The 22,824-nt window shown below is 35.8% G+C and overlaps 2 protein-coding genes across 5 annotated transcripts in view; one reads left to right on the forward strand and one right to left on the reverse strand.

Moving 5' to 3' along the window:
* Window positions 1-22,824, reverse strand: part of LOC129764786 (uncharacterized) — a 1,146,248-nt gene that overhangs the window by 389,681 nt on the left and 733,743 nt on the right. The window lies entirely within an intron of this gene.
* Window positions 1-22,824, forward strand: part of LOC129764788 (fasciclin-3-like) — a 262,546-nt gene that overhangs the window by 2,078 nt on the left and 237,644 nt on the right. The gene's annotated exons all lie outside the window — the stretch shown is intronic.

The following is a 22,824-nucleotide window of genomic DNA, read 5'->3' on the forward strand; positions in this document are numbered from 1 at the left end:
ATAAAATAAATTGCTGTTTATTGAATTGGTCTTGATAAAGAGAAGTGTTGAAAATCCGCTCTCGCATTGAGATCCAGAAGCAATCGGTATAAGAATCTTCAATACCTGTAATGTAACATTGGGGTGTTTCAAACCAACTTGAAGAATGAATCACGAGCCGAAGAATCATTTACCATATATTCGTCCTTTATTTTACGTAAAACCTTTTCCAGGGAACTAATATGAGCAGTAATCTTCTTTTGAGGCAGTTTTTGATCTTGGCAATAATGCATGAAAATTGTCTTGAAACTAAGTCAGACCGGTTCGTTTACCCCGTAGATTTAAGTTTAAAAGAATCAGTTGGCCAAAAATATCTGTACGGTAAACGAGTTTATTGCTGGTAGTGTTGCGGCGTTGTTTGAAGCATTTTGATCCTGAACAACTGTAGGGCATTGAGAGGATATGATACGTTGCGTAAGAAAGAATCACTTCAAATAAATTAGTATACTATGATGTCCGAAAATTGATTTTATCAAATGAAGTTTGTGTGAGAGTGAGTGAGTTTTTTTTTAATGCGGAGAGAACAAATATATATTTTATATAAAACTCTCTGAACAGATATCACGATCCTCCTGCCGGCCACAAAGCTACGTTTGGTAACCACTGATTGCTAAGGATTCCAATGGCAACTGGTTATGCCAAACTTTTGGGCTCGACTTTCTAATTTCTTTATTCTCGTCTCCAGTCTTGTCTATACTATTTTCATTTGATCATGTGCTTGGTTATCAATTTTTTCTTGACTTCTATTCAGGGGAAAGAAATGCCTTACAAATGAAACACGAATTTATGCATTACTAGAGAATCAATCAAGCAACTGAAACCAAATTTGGCATGTAGAGGTTTTAGGATGCAATAGATGTTTTCACGGTGGTTAGACACTCCATCCCCTCTCTAAGGGGGAGCAGTCATACAAATGAATAACAAACTTCTGCATAACCCGAAAACTAATCAAGCTAATGGAGCCAAATTTGGCTTGTGAAGATTTTAGGGAGCACGAAACGTGTCTATGGTGAATGGACACTCCTCCCCCCTTTCTAAGGGGAGAAGAGTGGACAGGTCTGTCTTTTTTCTATCATATTTTCTGTAACAAAAATTTATTCCATGTAACGGAGAAACATGTTATTTGCAAGTGGTTGAAAAATCTTGAACGATAATTGTGTCTGAAAATAATCTGATATTATAATGATGAGTTTTGGTAGAAGTACTATCAATTTTTTAGTAAAAGGAAAATTCAACGGTGTCGATTAGAAGATCAATCAATGAACAGTTCTGCGATTGGACTCATGAACTTGCGCTTAGTAAGAAAACGTGAATGTTTGAAGGTATCGATAACACATTTTGGGCGGGACGAAGTTTGCCGGGTCAGCTAGACGCAGAACCTGCGAGGAAGTTGAAGGAAATGACGAAGTGCCACATACTTGAGGAAAGGAAAAGGAAACTGAGATGAAACGGATACCCTTGAATTATTTCATTACTTTGAACAAAAAATAACTTGAAATAAAATATTTAATTATCATTCAAGCAATATAAATAATCCTTACGGTATTTTAAACCATGAAGCTGCAACATAAACATCACTAAACGACAGGCATTTTGGTGGAAAATAGAGGAAGGGGTAAATGGTTGCAATTATCAGAAAAGAGGTTGCTGAAAATTATTTCAAGTTAATTAAAAAAAAACAAGTGGTAAAAGTTTAATTATAAGTTTACAAGCCATCAATGGAATTTCAAGACATTTGTGTGTGCATGGAAGGTTGCAGTACATTTTTAGATAGAGCAAGTCGTTGTTATTTTCGCATGTTTGATGATTTTATTGCATTAGTAATTGTACAGGAATATAAATTTAGCTCCGTCACATGGAATAAACGAATTCGCTTCAATTGAAAAACATTTTATTCGATAATCTTTTATGTTTTCAATCAAATAGGTGCCACAATAGTGAGCTTGAAAGCAAATTGAACTAATTTGATGAAATTATCAACCAAATAATACCTGTACATAAAATTTAGATATGTTTTCTGCATCAAATGCCTTAAGCGTCCGAAATATGATTCAGAACGGTATGAAAACCAAACCAAGCCAAACAAAAAATCTTTTGATATTTTTCGAACAATTTTATTGAGTGGCTAAAACCGAGTATAAAACAAAATAATCAAACATTCTTAGATGTACCTGCTTTGTTCTCTACAACGAAGGAATATTTAAATGATTAGAATATTTAGAAGTATTATGATAAAATTTGTCACATTCCAGATCTTTCTTTCGTGGTTTCAACATTGAGTTGTGACTTTCCCGTTGTCCAAATAGAGTTCATGACAGAAAACAATCCTTTTGACAGATGCGGTACTAGTAGGAAGACACAAAATTCTAGATACGCCCTCATAAAAAGATTAGTCGTAAATAAAACTGGATAATGAAAATACTGATTTTTCGTACTTGCCACCATACGTACGAAGTTTTAAAAAAAGTGGAGAGTGTCGGGGCAGCGGTCGACTTATTTGGCGTGGAATTGCTCTATAATCCGTTAGCTTCACGAATTTTTACACTCTGAAAATTCGTTTTCCATTTCTGTAAACATTTGCACCTTCCGATTCGCAGCTGGCAGGGATTCTTTGTTCCATATTTTATCACGAAAATTATAACTCCTTCCACTATTGTCGACTTATCAAACAAAATATGTTCATCTATTTGAACAGGATTTTTTTTTACAAACGCTACTTTGAACATCTGATTATTTAGGAATGAACGTTACTGCCCATGATTGCATAGGAGACGTAATCGACAACACCATTAGTGTTGGGAAAACGCATTTTTGTTGTTTATTGACCTACAAACATAACCATGCAAATTTCCTATGCAATGATCTGTCCATTTGAAGGATATTGTCGGCAAAAAGAGGGCCCAGGTGATTATGCGGATTATAACATATTTTTCTTCCATTTGGAAAACGCTTGCGTCTATTTATGCGGAGAATCATCCGTTTCAATGAACATTTGTCCGCATAGCTAGACGTAATCACCAGGTTGCTCTGTTTGTAGCGTTAGTATTTAAAATTCTGATAATAGTCAAAACGTCTCCGTCGATAGTTTCAGTTGTTATCGGTTAAAATCAAAAAGGTTTGGAAGAAATCTAGTGGAATGTCTGGAAAAGGTGCTCTTGATTTGTTGCGAGTCTATGATAGTACTCTGGAATATGATAAGAACAGCAGGTTTGTGTTTTTTCAATTAATTGAATGTTTAAAGACAATATGCGATGTTGGTAATTTTAGCAACATGATTTACCGATATCACGATCAATCGCATAAAGATGGTGGAGTGGCTTACACCAACGGTATGAGTAAATGCTGATTATGTGGAATAATTCAATGTTGAATCCGAGGAATTATAATGCTAAGAACCAATATTATCTTAATTTTACTACTGATCTGATTGTTTCATCAGTATGCTTTATGGAACTACGTCTGTTATGCGGACAAACAGTGATTTTTCGAAAACGTTTTTTCAAAATTGTTTTCTTCAAATGTTTTCGAAAGAAAAATTTTTGTTTGCATGTTTAGCAAACGTGTCACATTGGGGGTTATTCTGAGAGTCAAGTCGGTATAAGTGACATTTTTCTCTTCGGAGTTATATGACAATTCTCACCCAATTCTAAGAGTCGAGCGACTCGGAAGTACAAAGAGAAATGAAAAGAGTTCATTGCACCTGGCATTTACAAACATATACAAACATGGGCATGATACTACATAAAACGATTCGATAATAGACATGAAATGACGACCTTCATCCTGTTAATTATAAGCCATGCTATGCGAGCATTGAGAATTGATTACACATACGGGAACGGGGCTGCACACGAAATTATGGCGACAGACATCGAACAGATACTTGGACGCGAACATACACCATAAATGTGGCGAAATCAATATTAAATTGTTAAAATTTGAACGAAAATCATTACTCGACGACATTTGAATACCCAAATCCAGACCCTAACTAACTATTTTTCTTTCATTTCATGACTCAAGTTCAATGTTTTTCCGCACTTGCAGATAATGTATTACTCTATTACATAGAACATATAATTGATACGGTAGAGCTAATGTTCATTTATAATTTTTGTTTCGAAAGCGTGTTTATGCGTACATTTGCACAACTCGATTGAACTTGAGTCAAACGGATTACAGAACGCAATATTGCAGTCCGTTCGGGTAGTTCTGACTCGATTGGATTTCAGAATACGGATGAGTAATTCAGCAGTAGACGAACGACGAATTTCTGAGGTAATAACACTATCGATTTCCACAGGGCGTATTTTAAAGACTTGTCAAACTATATATGTGTTTATGAGGTAAACCTCACTGTTGTCATTCAACCTAATATATCCAGTAACGTGTGGAAACGGATACGTGTAACGGTTTCTTTGAACACACATGCTGTAATGTCATTACAATGTAATGCGTTTTGCTCCGGCAACAGCAAAGACTGTTTTGGCGTTGCTCATGATAGTATTTGGCAAGGGAAGGTACAATTTATCGGGCCGCTTCTTTTGTAGGAAATGAAGTGATTCGCTCCCTATCCGCACGTATATGTCGACCATGAATTGTTGGTACAGCTCACGACATCGTATAATAACGTTGTCCTGGCCGCATCGGCTACCTTTTCCCGTCCGTGACGAATGAATTTGCTGGTTACAAGTTCAAATTGAGAAAAACTTGTAGAATTCGTTTGCCCCAATTTTTGGGTAATACAGGTCGGACTCGATTATCCGGAGTATTGTATTTTTGATTTTCGGAAATTTTGAATAATTTGTATAATAATTCTATATTGAACAGCTAATATGGGTATCAAATGAGAGGGCTTGACTAGTAGAATACAGTTATTTATGAAAAATGCAAATCTAAGATGGCGGCCATTACAAAATGGCGGATTACATATTTTCTCAGAACCCCATCAATATTTAATTAAGAAAGATCAAATGAACTTGACTAGTAGAACACAGTTATTTATGAAAAATGCCCAAAAATGTATCAAAAGAAAGTTCTCGACTTGTTCTACTACTTGTAGCAGATAATGAAAAATCCAATTTCAAGATGTCCGCAGTCCCCAAACAACTAATTACTTTTTGAATGGTTTCATTCAGCTTGACCTGTTTCTATGTATGTTTTAATGTTTGTTGGGTTGTCCCACACTAATAGAAAATTGACCCCGTTCCTGTTGAATGATTGATCTGAAATTTGGAACATACATTTAATTCTACTGTCATCATGGAATACGCAGTTTTACGTATTCCATGATCTTGAAAAATTCAATTTGGCCGCCACAAAAAAATGGCTGAATGGCTTGATTTGGAGAATACACTACACTATGAACAACATGAATTCGAAAAGGTCGTCGCCACAAACTGGTCGACTTTGTATTTTTTGCAATCCCTTCAATATTGGTATGAAATGAAATGATTTGACTAATAGAATACAGTACAGGTCGGACTCGATTATATACAATTTTGGACTCGATTATATTCAGTTTGGAAAAAAAAATTATATTTCAAATATGGATTAATTCATGAAGAAATGTAATCTACGATTAAAAAGAGAAGAAAAAACGTAAACGCATATAAAACGATTCCACTTTCTTAAAGTATCGAATCCGGTTTGAAGTATTGATTCAAATTGTATGTACTTTATTATTCAGTTATTCAGCGACTTATCCGGTTTTTGTTTTATATGAATTTCATCCAAACGTGGAAAATAACTCTGTGATAACACTCGATGATGTCGCGTGAGTTCGGATTCACACTGTTTCTTGGATTCGAGGCATGCCATGAATCCGCAGTACCTTTCAAAACGATCACAAGATCACAGCTTCAGAATCTCGAGAATTTCCGATGTTTCTAGACTGACTAGCGAAACGAAACGAATTCCAATGTGATGCAAAGAAAACAAGCGATGGTCTCTCTTCAGCCACAAACCACAAACGTGCATGATGATTGTTCAACCTTCCTTCATCTCCTATGTTCCCAGACCTAAAGCTTATTCTAGTCATTAAATGTTCATAAATTAAAATGACAAAGTGGTCAGCCAGCGCGCAGCTTACAAAAGACGCATCGCGTCGCCGCATAATAATTTCCTCTAACTTCTTCACGTTGCCACGTTGTCTGGGTTCGTCTGTCTGTGTGGGTCTCCGCGTCGGGGTCAAACCACTGACCACTCTCCAGAAAATTTGGGAACTGAAGAAAAGAATAAAAGAACACAAAAACACACCCACACAATTTACGGCCCTGCAATCGATCCGACCCGGCGGAGGATGACTCCCTCCGAACTTTAGTTTTGTTCTTCGCCATCTCTGTTGGAGTCCGAAACGAACCCTCGGGATCGAAGCACGCAACAACGAGCGCACTGCGATCTTATTTGTAATTCTAATTAGATTTTTGGTTGCACCACCCCAAAAACATCCGGCTGTCGGCAGCTGAGGAAGCAACGAAAAGACGCTACAAAACTCGCGGAAAATATATAACCGTCAACCTTTACGGACGGTAAGTCGAAAAGTTGGTTACGCCTCGTCTTTTCTCTGGTTTTTTTTCCTTCTTGCTCTTGCTTCCAATGTCCTTCTCCTGGATGCAACATCCCTCCGTTCTTTTCGTCTGGGTATTGGCTCAGGGGTAATTAAGGCACTAGGCGAAAGCGAAAACGACGACGGGATGAAGCTATTAGTGCAGAAGGGATAATCAGCAGGGTCCCAGGGGACGAGGCATCGATACTTCTGATCTATTCTGTCAATTCTCGGTTATTGCTTTGAAGTTTTGCGACTGAAATTTAGGCCATATTTTTCATTGCGGTATTTTTTCTTTGTGGAATTGGGTGCGTGGCGTCAGGTTGAGTCAATTGTCATTATCTTTCAATATTAAGGATGATTGCCGTAAATCGTTCAGGCCAGGTGTATTGTTCGGGCTGTTTGTTCCATGTAGCAGAGGATTTCTGTCATTCGAAGAAATATTGAGCAATCACTAGATTAACCAGTCTTCATCACTGGAAATATCACAGTGATGGTAGAATTTGTTCGCAGTGTCCGTTAGGTTTGAATCAAGTTCTAAGCCGTAACGATTTTTGATGAAAGGGCCTGGCCGGGTAAGGGAGTAAAAAGTGCCCCCAAACCAAATCACCAGCTGTATGGCAAATATTGTATAGGGTACTAAATATGAAATTTTGACAGTAGAACCGTATATTTAAATCCTTATATGGTACAACATAGGATCTATGGTGAAAAATGTACCTTTTCGTTTTTTTCACGCCATTCTCAATAGCTTTGAGACAAAAATAAGAAAAAATACTGAAAGTACATCTTACTAAGGTGTATCGATAAATATCTTCAAACATTTCTTTCTTCAAAAAATCTAATAAAAAAAATTGAAATACGCGGTACAAAAAATGTTTGTATAGTTTCTGGCATTTCGAAATTTTGATATATAAATATAAGAAAATTTTATTTTCTTTGAGACCCACTTCTATTCTAATTTCTATTTAAATGCGTTCGTATGTCTCTTTTTTTCCTACATGTGGCGTAATTATTTCCTGAATTTCAAGAGCATTACGAGACACAAAAATAATTTTCTTCATCGTCTGCATTATTATTTCTATTTCCTTGAAACCGATTATAATATTGTATTCGTGATTTTCAGTTGTAAGATTAAAATAATAATAATTTGGATTTTTTTAAAGTGTTCTTTCCACAAGGACCTATTTTTTTCTCACAGAGCTCTATCGTACTGCTGACTCCTATAAATTTGATGGACCATCTAAATCCAATGTAAAAATAATCTCACATATTTCAAGATATGAGAAAAAAAAATCTTTGTTCAGCGCAATGCTCTAAATATACCGACAAAATTTAGACATATAAAAAACAAAATTTAAATAAATATAAATGGATCTCTAAATTCAAAATGTTTAATGAAACATCTTTTTCGCGCAATCCTCTTAAAAATTTCAGAAAAAATCACGCTACATGTGGAAAAAACAACACATACGAACTCATTTAAATAAAAGTTAGAGTAAAAGTGGGTCTCAAAGCAATTTTTTTTTTAAATTCGAAATGCCTGAAAATATATATATTTTTTTGTACCGCGAAAAACACTCTTAAAATTCTAAAAAAGATCACATATACCTAAAATAAACGTATAAAGAAAGTTGAATACAAACTAGAGTAGTACTGAATCTCAAAATAAAAAAAAAATAAAAATAAATTTCAATTTTTTTTAGTATTTCATTTTTTTATGAGTAAAATGTTTGAAAATATTGATGGATAAACCTTAGCAAGATGTTTTTTCAGTATTTTTTCATATTTTTGTCTCAAATATACGAACTCAAATATATGGTACTACTGTCAAAATTTAATATTTTGTACCCTATACAATATTTTCCATACAGCTGGTGATTTTGGGGTCACTTTTTACTCCCGTACCCAACCAGACCCTTTGGAAATGATGATGATGATGATGATGGTCCCGCCTCCTTCCCCTACAGAGGTTTGAGCAAGACGAGTTATCTAAAAGATAATTTATTTTTTTTCAACATTGAAATCAGTTTAGCAAACATGAAAAACGAACTGATTTTATTTACAGATATTAGTTCAAAAAATTGCAATGTCCAAAAAAGCCAATACTCAGTCATGTCCGCCACAGAGCCGATACGGTCCCGACGAGGCCCTTGCAGCCAAGTGGTCCACCAGAGCACAAGTCCAACCGCCAGCCTTGTTTTAGATTGACTGTGAATACCCTCATTCAGAGAAATCGAGAAAATTTCCTTTACGAAAAATTCCTAGACCGGCACTTAAAAAAACTTTCAATTTAATATCCTTTATATCTGTGTCTCGCGCGCGACGCTCAAACTTTTGTAGACTACTTTTATTTTTTTTAAAACTAATACAACTATAAGAACGACAAAATAAAAATAAAAATAGTCCATCATCACCAAGATCATGACAGATATAATAGAGATCAATACAAATTTAAAAAAAGATGATTTTTAAAAAAATTAAATAATCTACATAATATAATCCGTTCAAAAAAAAACTTCGTCAGATTCATTGAAAATATTGAAAACAAACTGCAAAAAAATTGTCCACATTAAATTATCCGTTCGTATAAAACTTCGCCAGTAAAGATCTTCGTCATAAAAATAAACAAAAACTCGTTCAGCTGTTAAGAGAACACAGCTTTTACATGTGAAATACAGTGCCTCTTAAATTCTGTAAGTGTTGTTGCGCATTTAATATGTCTTGGCATCGAGTTGAACACATTTATTCCTTTGAAGTACAACGAATTTTGTGAAGCACATGACAATAAATTAGGTGTTCTTATCTCATTCGCGTTTCTAGTGTTATAACTATGAAAGTCACTTCCTCTTTCAACTCGATCACACAAATATCGAGGCAGCAAACCGTTAATTACTTTAAAAATGAACACCATAGTTAAATAAACAATTCTTTGCTTCACGGATAACCATTGCAGAGCGTCCAACATTAAAGATGAGGAAGTGAATCTGTTACATTTTAGTATCAACCGCATTATTTTGTTTTGCAAGCGCTGTAATCTCGATATTTGTGTGTCATTGGCTAAAAATAAAATGGAAGAGCAAAAGTCTAAATGAGGAGAGATGATTGATTTGTATAGCTGTATTTTGCTGCAAATAGTTAAATCGTTTTTCAATCGACATAAGATTCCATACTTCTTGGCAATTTTCTTGATGACATTGTCAATGTGAGTGTTGAACTTGAGTTTGTCATCAATAATCACGCCAAGATATTTAATGTCCCGAACTCGATCAATAGTCTCATTATCAATAACGATGGAGACGTTTTCATTTAAACGATTTCGCGAGATTACCATATATTTAGTTTTACTTATGTTCAATTTCAATTGCTTATACTTCAACCATCTACTTAAAGAATGTAAATCTCCATTCAAATGTAAAACGACCTGATCTAAATCATTAGCTGCAATGAATAACACAGTATCATCTGCAAAAAGATTGATATCACAAAATCGTAAAACTCTTCGCATGTCATTGATATACATAATAAATAAAAGGGGCCCTAATACACTTCCCTGAGGTACTCCAAGATTATTCCCTAGGGGATTCGAAATTGTATCATTAAAAATAGTCCGTTGAGTTCTGTCATTTAAATAGCTTTCGAACCATTTATATGCAGTACTCGTAAATCCAAAGCGCTTAATCGTGTTCAACAACAAGGGCCTAGAAATTGTTTCGAAAACGCGTTTTAGATCCAAAAAACAGCAATGATATTCTCTTTGCACTCTAGTTTCTCTTTCCATTTTGCTAATACCAAGTTCAATGCGGTTTCACAGGAATGACCTTCCCGATATCCCGATTGTTCTGGTATTAGCAAAGCATTGCAATTTAAATATTCCAGCAGCTGGCCTTTAACGACTACTTCTAATATTTTCTCTAGCGTGTGCAACATATTGATGGGACGAAACTCTTCGGCTTTAATCGTTCCAGCAACCTTTTGAATTGGAACTATTAAAGATTCCTTCCACACCTTAGGCATATGCCCAGTTAGCAAAGATTTATTAATAAGGTCCACCAAGATGTGATCGATGACATGAAAGCAATCTTGAATAACTCTAGCATTGACATTATCCACTCCAGACGTTTTTCCTAAAGAAAAGCAAATAGTTCTAAGTTCATTTAATGTAATTGGGTGAAAACTTTCAAATCTACAACTACTGTTAACCGGTTGTTTTATTTCATCAGGTTCATCAACCAATTCAATGGACTGATTGATCAATGAAACACTATTGACAAAATAATCGTTAAACTTGGTGCTATGTTCAGACTGTTCAAGTGTGCCATTAAAAGTTATGGACCGCGGTTTGCTATTATTAGGTTTTAATAAAGATTTCAAAATTTTCCATAACTCCTTGCTGTTGCTTTGATGCAGATCAATCTTCCTCTGAATATATTCACAACGAGTTTTTCTTAATCGACTGTGAATATATATTGCGCGCGTTTGTGTACATATTCCAATGATTTCCATCATTTGTTCTACAAAATTTCTTGTACCATCTGTCTCTCTCACGTTTAAGGCGTAAAAGATCCAAATTGTACCAGCTGTTCGAGTTTTTCATAGGAACAAATTTTTGCGTAACAAGCCGATTTGTACACTCTTTCAAGGTATTAGTTAGAACAGCTGATGATTCATCTAAATTACCGACCTCGAATGGAAAATCCAGGCTTCTCACTACGAGATTCGAAACAGCATGCTTCGAATATTTCCTCCAGCACTTTAATTTCACAACATCTTCGTTTACCACGAGATTATCTACAATATTGATAATTAAAGTCTCATGATCGGTTATTTTCAAATTGGTATCCGTGACTGTGTAAATAGTATCAAAATTGGAATAAACATGATCAATTAAAGTTTTACTGTGCCTGGAAATGCGCGTAAATTCATGTACTGTTTGTTTCAAATTGAAGAAATCGGATACACGCTTCAAATGGTTCGAATTGTAGTCATCACGCCAATTAATATTGAAATCACCAGCTAATATATTCAATTTGCTATAGTCAAGGAACATTTCAAGCCAGTTTTCTAAAATTTCAACAAAACGCAAGTCGCTTGAGCTGGGACTATGATACAAAACACCAAAATTACCCATCTTCATGCCATGTTCAACTGTAATGCCCAAGAACCAGTTACCATCAAACACTTCGTTGAGGCGAAGATTGAATTGAACTGATTCTCTGACATAAATAGCAACACCGCCAGTGTGCCTAGAATGTGATAAACACGCAGCAACATTATATCCCGGAATACTATACTGATCAAATGATTCTATTTCAACAATGTGTGTTTCAGACAAAAGGACTAGAAATGGACGCTTTTCCTCAACAATCTGACGTAACGCTACGTAGTTTGTTGACAGTCCCGCAATATTCAAATACAAAATATAATATTGGTTCACAATTCTTCTGGAACCTGGTTGCTATTTATTGAAATGCAAGCTGCTTTTTTTCAAATCAAAAAGTCTCTGATATACTAAACATTCAGAGCTAAATGCGGCATGATTGACGTCCAAGTTCAATTTCCGTTCTTTATTCATTTTCAAACAATTAACACATTTCAACACAGTTGACTTGCATTCAGATGTCTTGTGTTTCTGACTACACCTTGAGCACGTTTCAATATTTTGTTTGCAATCCGTGCTCTTGTGTCCAAATTCTCCACATTTGAAGCATCTTAATACATTAATCGTAGGAACTACGGAGCACCGATCGAACCCCACATTTACTTTTTTCGCGTTCAATAAACAGTTATATGTGTCAACATCTACTTCAATTACAGCAGTAAACTTATTGTAGGTGAAGCGTGGATTTTCGTACACATTTAAAACCTTTACATCTTTTATTTCGATGCCTTCATTCTGACTTCGAAGGTAATCAATGAAAACATCGGGGGAATGCTGATCGCTCATGCCCACGATTTTTAATCTGGGCACCGATATGGGAACAACAGCACTATACTTCTCACCCAAATTGCTTTCGATGTCATCTTTCACATTGTCTATATTAGCTCCAGTTGCACACTCAACAATGATGGAGCCATTTCTTCCATTTCTGAAATTACTAATTTTGTGTGTTCTTGGATCTAATTTTGTCTTCAAATGCAAATCATCATTATTTTGAAATTTTCGTTTCTTGCGTTTCGGAATATTCTGGTGCGATTCAGAATGAATTGTACCAGGTTCAATGAGCAAGTCATTCTTTGCAGCTAAATTATTTTGCGCGTTAATTGTTAAAATAGAACTAGTCATAGATTTCAATTTCTCACAAGTCAATTTTTCAAGAGACCCATTTACATCTTGTCTCAATTCTTCCATACCGCACTTTAACGCGCTGTCTATCTGAGCAGCGATCTGATCTCGCATACCCGTAAGCGAGTCAGAGAGTGAAGATAATTTCATCACCTCTTTTTCTATCTTACGCACGTCCGAAATAACATCGCTCTGCTCACCACAACCGTGGTCCGATAGACAGTCATTGCATTTGAACAATACATTTACATTCTCCGTGATAAGCTTTGCCGTTGCATTAGTAAGAGAAGTACAGCGGTAGTGGAACACACCGCTTCACTTCCCGATACAGCAAACATGCAAATCGCTTATTACAATCCCCAATTTACACAGAGAATATTTCATTGCCAATACCAATACAGATTAAAGCGGGACACAACACAACGAACACCATACAGAAAAGAGAAATAAAAACAATACCGCCACAGCTGCTATATGAGAAAAATAGCACGCTGGGGCGAACGAGAAGAATTGAAATAAACAAGAATCAGCTGATGTGCCTGATAAAAATACACAACGGGCACGCGATCGAAATATTCTTTCGCTGCACACAACAGTATTTCACACGTAAATTTTTTTTTCAACAATCACAGCACAAAGCACACTTGTATGTCTACCATGATCACAGAAAAATATAAAAAAAAATATTGAAAAACACACAAAAGTATATTTTTTCTACTAGTTTGAACACTGTTTTTGAAGATTCTCACTGATTTTTCGATGATTGATTGACTAAATTGTATGAAAAAAATGTTTGAAAATGCCACTTCCATGTACCCATTATGGTAATAGTGTTCCTGGAGTTTCGTATTAAGTGTACCTGTTATGGTAATCGGCGGTGGCACATGGAAAAAGTGTTAATATGATTCAAATAATAATTCAATAATAATTAAAAAAAAACTATGCCTCTAAATCTTATTCCTAGTATGCAATACTATATCGTTGATTCTACACTCGACAAAAATTATGGGAACGGAGTGCAAAGTGGAAGTTTTTAAGTGATTTTAGAATCGCTGAAACTTTGTGAAAAACCAACGCATGAAGATGGGATATACATCATTTTAAAGCTTCATTTAAAGCTTCGAGTTTTGAGATGTAATATTTGAATGCCTATGTTTTTGTGTGTAGGTGTAGTGGATAACAATACTGGAAAGAAAAAAAATCGACTTTGTAGATTAACATAGTGATTTATTAACCAAGTCAATAGTAAATCCAAATTATCTTATCATTCAGCATTTATTTGATTCCAAGAACGCTCCAGTAGGTTTTTTTTTCCAAATCTTATCACTATGAGTATCTATTACAACACAGATATTTACGAAAAATGCAAATCCAAAATGGGCCACATCAGATTGCCATTACCTACCGTTACTTGTTTCGTTACATACCCCACGATTTTATTTTAGTCTCATCAATGCCCTAGATTAATGAAGGAAGGGGTGTGATAATTACTAACTGCTACTTGCCTAATTATTTTCTAGCTTTTAATACATCATCTGTATTGTTATTATGTTTAATCATAATGAAGCCGTTGAACTTAAAAAGTGTTTTTTGATTATTTTATTTTTAAGTTCTTGGTACATTATATGTATCATTAGTATATTTCTCTACAGTAAAACCATTCATCAATTTCCTCAAAATTTTGGATTTGCATTTTTCATGAATAACCGTGTTCTACTAGCCAAGGCCTTTCGTTTGATACCCATATTGATGGAGTTTCGAGAAAATATGTAATCCGCCATTTTGTAGTGGCCGCCATCTTGGATTTAAATTTTTCATCAATAACTATATTCTACTAGTCAAGCTCTTTCATTTGATACCCATATTGATGAGATTTAAAAAAAATATGGCGCCATCTTGTAGTGGCGGCCATTTTGATTTTACATTTTTCATAAATAACTGTCTACTAGTCAATACATTTCATTTAATACCCATATTGATGGGTTTTAGAAAAAATATATAATCCGCCATTTTGGATGTACATTGTTCATAAATTTCTGTATGTTACTAATCAAGCCCTTTCATTTGATACTCATATTGATTGGATTTTGAAAATATATATAAAAGGCGCTATCTTGTAGTAGTCATCTTGTGAAAATACAATAAATAATTGAATTAATAAAAAACTTTTGTACCAAACCCGTTTCCATTTAGTCCCGCTACTTATGACGCACCCGTTAATAAGTTCTACAATAATTAATAAATAATTTCTCTCAAAGAATTGCCAGAAAACAGGTGTCCGGATTTAAAATCACGACACGATGAAAGAAATTTCAAATTTTGAACAAATATAACATGAATTTGTGGAGTTCTGTGATTCATAACATAGATGAAGGCCTTCTAATTCCATAGGAACGCTAATTTTTAGTGCTATGATATGTCAATATTTTTTAGTAGTTGAAGTTATATTCGTAAGCGCTTAAGCGTCCGGATTTCGATGCATTACTATATGCTTCGGTCGGACACGCATAGTGCTATTTCACCACACTGCTGAGCGTTCAAAAGCGCCCTATGATATGAAATTACACAGCGTGAAAACGTGAAGTACAACCATGATCAGAGATGTCAACCTTCCTGATTTTTCAGGATTTCCCAGACTTTTTGACACGTCCCTGATATCCTGACGAACACTCAATTCTCCCTGATTTTTTTTTATTTTTGATTTCTCCTGATTTTGTACTTTTTAACTTTTTTTATTAAATTCGTTTATTTTTACAGGCTCAGTTACATAAGTTTGAAGGAGCCGATTTCTTAAATATATTTTTAAAACTATATATAAACAATTTTCTTAGCTCTATTTCTCAGTAAGGTGGAAAACCAAATTGCTCGTGGTGAAATGGAAATGGAAATGGAAATTGTCATAAAAGCCTACATAAAAAAGCTCTCCAGTCCGCACTTGTATAATGTTTAATAATTTTATGTTTATTATCTATATATTCCGAAGCGATTCGCTTTAATCATGATACCCTGTCGACGTTTATCAAATCTTGAGGTTAGCGTGAAAGAAAGATACCCTATCTGATTAACACCCCAAAGGCAGTTTCAAATCGTTATATTTTGAATGAAAATAATAATTTCTTGTTTTTTGAATACTTAAAACTCGTCGTTCTAATTCTTACTTTACAACTTTGTTTATACATTTCCTGATATTCCACAAAAACTCATCATCATTAGCATACTCTTTCGAAATCGATCTCGAAGCCGAATTTATTCATTATTCTCGAAGCTCCATTATGAGCTTCTACCAATGAAATAGTCGATAAATTTCCACAACTACTGCTCGCAACAAACTGAAGTATCTTCCAGAATTAGTTAATGTGATAGCCGGCTTCATCAGACATCGCCAAACATCATGTCTCTTCGGCAACACGGCAATTTAATTTGGAGTCTGGCTGGAATATGCTATCCCACCAGCTAAACTAACCCGATATTGCATGTTCAGATTATCAGAGGTTAGGGTCCCTGTAAATTTATCTCTAGCACACGAACATAGTGTCGAAGAAGCATAGACAATATCTTTCATTTATATATAAAGCAGTATTCGACGAGAATGTGAACATATTCTTGGAGGATAACATTTTTAGGCTGTCTAAAAGATGGTGAAAGATCGTGGAACAAAACAGTGCTCTTTAACTTGAATAAATATAGTCTGTCTATAAAAATTATGCGATTGTGTTTCCATAAATCGGTAAAACTTTCCGGACAACACAATATGAGCTATCCTGATTTCTCCTGATTTTTATTTTCATTCTCCCTGATTTTTCAAAATAATAGTTGGCAACCTTGACCATGATAGCATAACAACCATAATAGGAACATATAAGCTCTGCTTTTCAGCTTTGCAGCGATTTCGTACAACCATAATAGGAACAAGGCAGCTTTCGATATTGCGATAATTGGCAAGTAGATGTGAAATTGTACCAATTATGGTAATACAAAAATTCATGTTTATTTCTATAAAACCATATAAATTGGTCGAATCACAACATTAAGAAGGTTGTAATGTGTGCGTTTACACTGTGTTTGCATCAAAACAGCCACTGCACAGCATAACAATCTCATTATTTTCACCACATATTCCTTAGAAAAACGCTAAGAAGCAAGCATCAATGGGACACACTATTTTCAACAAAATTTTTCAACAAAAGAACAATGTTTCACATGGAATCAAGTACCAAAATCGACAAAGAAGAGATTTCTGATGTTTTAAAATCATATTAGAGCCTTTAAAAATAAGATATGTTTTCTAAACTAATAAAAAAAACTCACTCGTATTACCATAATAGGTACTATTGCGATGATAGGACCCTAGTTATACTGAAATGTGCTTGTTTACTTTAGGACTTATATTTCTTGAATATCATTATCGGAGTCAAAAGTTTCGACAATAGCGACAACCATTACACATAATTCTCGGCGACATTTAACGCCACACACCGCCCCAACCTGGTCAAAGCTCCATTGCGCATTGACGTACGCGTCCTCATTCCGGTCGAATTGTACCGTAATGTCACCTAATAACTCCAACCAAACACACGCTTAGGTGGTAATCTGAATCCGTCACATGCATTAGCACCGCACGGACCAAACGGGGAGAGATACGTGATTTCACTACCAAGCACCTCACCGTTGTCGTCGTGTTCAACCCGAAAGGGACGGGGGACTTCTCTCGACTCGCGCGCGGTGAATCTTAATTGCGTCGTCTTCTGGTGCTGGCCACCCGGTCTTAACCCCTGTGTTCCACATACCCCCACAACGCCATGGTGACACATTTACCTTGCGCTCATACCTTTGAGGTGCACAGGTACAACATCGAAAAAATCAGTCGTATCACACGCCTTGGAATGGGTTTACCGGTCGACGTCGTTAGTGCGTAATCGGAATCGTAGAGCACGTAAATTTAACTTGTGCTGCCGGGGGAGGAGGGTTAGATGGTTTTAGGGTCATTCCTCAACAGGGTTGGAGAGGACCAGCGGGGGCACAATTTCTCCATTCGCTCGGTAACCCGGAATGGTGCGGCGCGAACAGCAAACATACGATTGAGGATGGTGCTGCTATCTTATCTTTTCGCGGTATGGAGTGAAACTCGAGGGAAAAGTGTTGCCACCGTGGTGATGGTGAAGTAAGGTGTTACGTGGGATTACGATGACCGTGTCCCACACTGGGTGGCAAGTGCCTTCGAAAAAAGATTCGCGACGCGTCAAATTGCGTTGATGATGATACCTGAGCCGAAGGCGATTCTATGATTTATGATCACGATATAATTTGAAATCTGATTTTTGTTTGGAACAGCGGTCACCGGGTTCCTGGTTTAAAATGTCAACAAAACCACACATCCAATTAAACCAACGGATGCGGTGGGCCAACCGCTTATGATTCATTTACAAACACTTTGCACCGTTGACCATTTCCATCGCAAAGGCAAAGCCGGTCACAGTGTTCTTCGGTTTCCGATGGCATTTACTATCGTAGCAACAAATTGGCTTAGTTGCCCGTAATTAGATACCAATCTAAGCTGTTGGTCTCGGGGGATATTGGCCGGACGGACGGACGGAGCGGGTGAGTCGGGGGGGGGGGAAGGCTGCCTGATGGGTTCAATTACAAAAACATTTAAAGTCTTGTCTTACACTTGACCAATGGTCGGCGAGAAGGTGTAGAAAAAAATACGAGTCGAGGAGCAGAAAACAACAACGGGGGGAAAAATAAGAGCACCTACACACAAACACTCACACACAGAGAGAAGGCGTTGCTTTCGCTGGACAAACTTTGCAATCATGGAGCGGAAAACCGGGGCACAGCGGGGGTGGGTGGAAAAGCGAAAGATTAGCTCATGGAATACATCAGTGCCGAGATCGGATTTCATAACAAATGTTTGTCGGAACCGTGATTACATCTGCCGATTAGTGCACATTTTGGCGTCGAATTGATTAACTTTTGTTTTGCTCCGAGAAAACTGTGGGTTTGGTTGAAATACAATCGGATTGGATAGTTTGTCGAAAACATGGCGTTGCGTAATTGGAAAAATCAACCACCAATGTCATATTTGTGTTTTATTGTAACCGCAGCTTGGACACATCGCAGAAGTTGAATGGGTACGCAAATTCTTAGGCCTGACTCACAATCGACAATCGTGCCGTGGCATAATCTGACCATGACGAAAATATGTTTATTACGGGTTTTTAAGCTCCATACCCATTAGTGGCTGAGCTGAGAGGCTCGCTCCGAACCCCAAGAAATGATCGTTTCTGATTCGGACTCTCCCACCCCCGAATTCCAACACAATATTATTGTTCACAGAAATGAAAAGTGTTTAGCTCACATGACTAATCGAGTTCGCACGGTTCGATATATGCGCGCCCCGTGCGTGTCGGACTCCATCAATGACTTGACAGATCCCGTCGGATTAGTCGTCGCGACGCAAATCATACAGCATCCATCGCAGCAGTTCGTCTTGGTGGAACGCATTGAAGTCGTTTTTTTAGGCGGGCCGGTGCTTTGTGCTCTGCGTTTGGTTTTGGTAATTCCAGGCGAAAGTACGAACTGGCATATGAAACCTCGCACCCGAGTTCGTATAGACACGTGGAAACATAGTAGAAAAATGACATCTCAAATGCGAATGGATTGTATAGCGACTGCTAAAATTGCGCTCCAAAAATTGGTCTGTCCATATTTAGCTAATCATTCATCTTTGCTCTTATCTAAGCCCTCATATATCAAAATCCACATTTTTTCGCTAACCACATTTCGTATCTATCATTTCGTATATCAGATTATTTTCAGACACACTTCTCGTTCATGATTTTTACATGTTTTGTCTCACATGTAAATAACATGTTTCTCCGTTACATACATACAAATACAGATACAGAAAATATGATAGAATAAAGACAGCCCTAAATCTGACAATCTCGATTTATGTCCTTATCAACACATTCGGCGATCCATTTTTAAACGGTTTTATTTAGCTTGCCCTGTAATCTGTTTGTATGTTTGTATGTTTGTATGTTTGTATGTTTGTATGTTTGTATGTTTGTATGTTTGTATGTTTGTATGTTTGTATGTTTGTATGTTTGTATGTTTGTATGTTTGTATGTTTGTATGTTTGTATGTTTGTATGTTTGTATGTTTGTATGTTTGTATGTTTGTATGTTTGTATGTTTGTATGTTTGTATGTTTGTATGTTTGTATGTTTGTATGTTTGTATGTTTGTATGTTTGTATGTTTGTATGTTTGTATGTTTGTATGTTTGTATGTTTGTATGTTTGTATGTTTGTATGTTTGTATGTTTGTATGTTTGTATGTTTGTATGTTTGTATGTTTGTATGTTTGTATGTTTGTATGTTTGTATGTTTGTATGTTTGTATGTTTGTATGTTTGTATGTTTGTATGTTTGTATGTTTGTATGTTTGTATGTTTGTATGTTTGTATGTTTGTATGTTTGTATGTTTGTATGTAGCGCTGACCCACATTAATAGAAATTTGACCCCCTTTCTGTTGATCTATATATATGGGTATCAAATGAAAGTGCTTGACTAGTAGAACACAGTCATTTATGAAAAATACAAATCCAAGATGACTTCAACTACAAAATGGCGGACTGCATATTTTTCCAAAACCCTATTAATATGAGTATCAAATGAAAGGGCTTGAATAGTAGATCACAGTAGATCATGAAAAATCCAAATCCAAGATGGCCGCAATCACAAAATAGCAAATTACTTTGTTAAACGGTTTTATTTAGCTTGAACTGTTTGTATGTATGTTTGTATGTCTGTAGGGTTGTCCCAAATTAATAGAAATTTGACCAAGAGGAACTGACCGAATTTATAAAACACCTATATCCTTGCTGTCATTTTAAAACTGTTTATCTTGAAAAATCCAATTTGGCCGCCGCTGCGAAATAGCTGATTTCATATAATCTCAAAAAAAAAGTTGATTGAGATATGTGTATCAAACGAACGAACTTGACTTGGAGAACACACTATGTATTTTCTGCAATCCACTCAATATCGGTATCAAATGGAATTATTTGACTGATAGAATACAGTACAATGGTTTTATTGTAGAGAAATATTCTTATGAAACAGATAATGTACTGAAAACTAGAAAATAAAATAAGTAAAAAAAACTTTTTAAGTTAAACGGTTTAATTGTGATTAAACATAATAATGTACTAAAAGCTAGAAAATAATTAGGCAAGTAGCAGTTAGCAGTTATCACACCTCTCCTTCATTAGTCTGGGACATTGATAAGACTAAAATAAAATCGTGGGACATATGATGAAGTCGCTAATTGTGGATAATGGAAATCCAACGTGCCCCACGATTTTATTTTGGTCTTATCAATGCCCTAGACTAATGAAGGAGAGGTGTGATAACTGTTAACTGCTACTTGCCTAATTATGTTCTAGCCTTTAGTACATTGTTATGTTTATTCACAATTAAACCGTTAATTTAAAAAGTTTTTTTACTTATTTTATTATCTATATATATATATATATATATATATATATATATATATATATATATATATATATATATATATATATATATATATATATATATATATATATATATATATAGAAGAAGATATAGGAGTGCGTTAAAATCTATTTCCACTTTCGAACAAAGATCAATTTCGTCAGCGAAAACGTCCAATGTACTTGTCACTATGTAATTGTAGAACGTATGCGGATTAAATTTACCGAATTTTCCCATTTTCCTTCAGAGTTTTCCGACAATTTTCAATTGTCATGTTCGGTTGGAATATGTGTAATATTTTGATGGGACCCTCTCTCCATTCCAGAGGGGGGAGGGATGTCAAAGCACCATAGAAACATTTCTCGTACCCAATGAAACCTTCACATGCCAAATTTTGTTCCATTTGCTTGATTAGTTTTCGTGTTTTGCAGAAATATGTGTTTCATTTGTAATTTTTTTTTTATTTCTAGAGGTTCATCTGTCACTAGCATATGTGTGAAGTTTCATGACATTTCGTTTATTTGCATCACTACCTAAGCATTCGTATAGAAAATGGAAAAAGAGGAATATCATATTTTGATCAAACATTGTTTTTTAATGGGAAAAACTCCTGAACAATCAATGCAGTGGTTGACGAAAGTTATTCCACTTCTGCTCCTTCAAGAGCAACAGTTTGTCGGTGATTTAGTGAATCTAAAATGGGTCGTACAAGTATCGCAGATGCACCTCGCTCTGGAGGGCCAAAAGAGGCTACCCAAAAATCCAGAAATCGTAAAACAAGTGCATCGACTCGTTACGAACAATCGTAAAGTGAAGTTATGAGAGTTAGCTGAGGCTGTAGGCAATTAAAAAAACGAGTAGGATAAATTTTGCACGACATTTTGGACATGAAAACAGCTGTTCGCGGTATGGGTGCCGCGTTTGCTGACCGTTGAACAAAAATAGCGGCGCGTTGATGTTTCAACAGACGGTTTGCCGTTATTGAAGCGTATTCGAGTGAATTTCTATCGACGTTTTGTGACAATGGATGAAACGTGTATCCATTACCACACTCCTGCAGAGTGGCACTGGGGCATATTTCGAAGATTTGGACGTTTCGTACTACAGGGAACTAATCGAAATGTTGGGAACTCGCTGTACCAAATGTATTGCCCTCGGATGAAACTATGTTGAGGAATAAATACAACTTTGCTCAAAAAATTTTTGTTTTCATCAAAAATTCGGGACTTTTCATCCCATGTAGTGTTCATGATAAAATATTAGGCTGTCAAAAAAGTCCTGCGGTATTTCCACGAGGTGTCGTTGTGAGCGCGTAGTTCTAGTTGTATTCATTGTATCGAGTCATACTATAGCTTGTTGGAAAGGTATTTTTTACGCGCTATAATATAGTCCTTGACAGTGTTTTGTTTGGTTAAGTCGTTCGTGAGTTACAG

This window comes from Toxorhynchites rutilus, chromosome 2 (assembly GCF_029784135.1).
Source record: "Toxorhynchites rutilus septentrionalis strain SRP chromosome 2, ASM2978413v1, whole genome shotgun sequence".
NCBI lineage: Eukaryota > Metazoa > Arthropoda > Insecta > Diptera > Culicidae > Toxorhynchites > Toxorhynchites rutilus.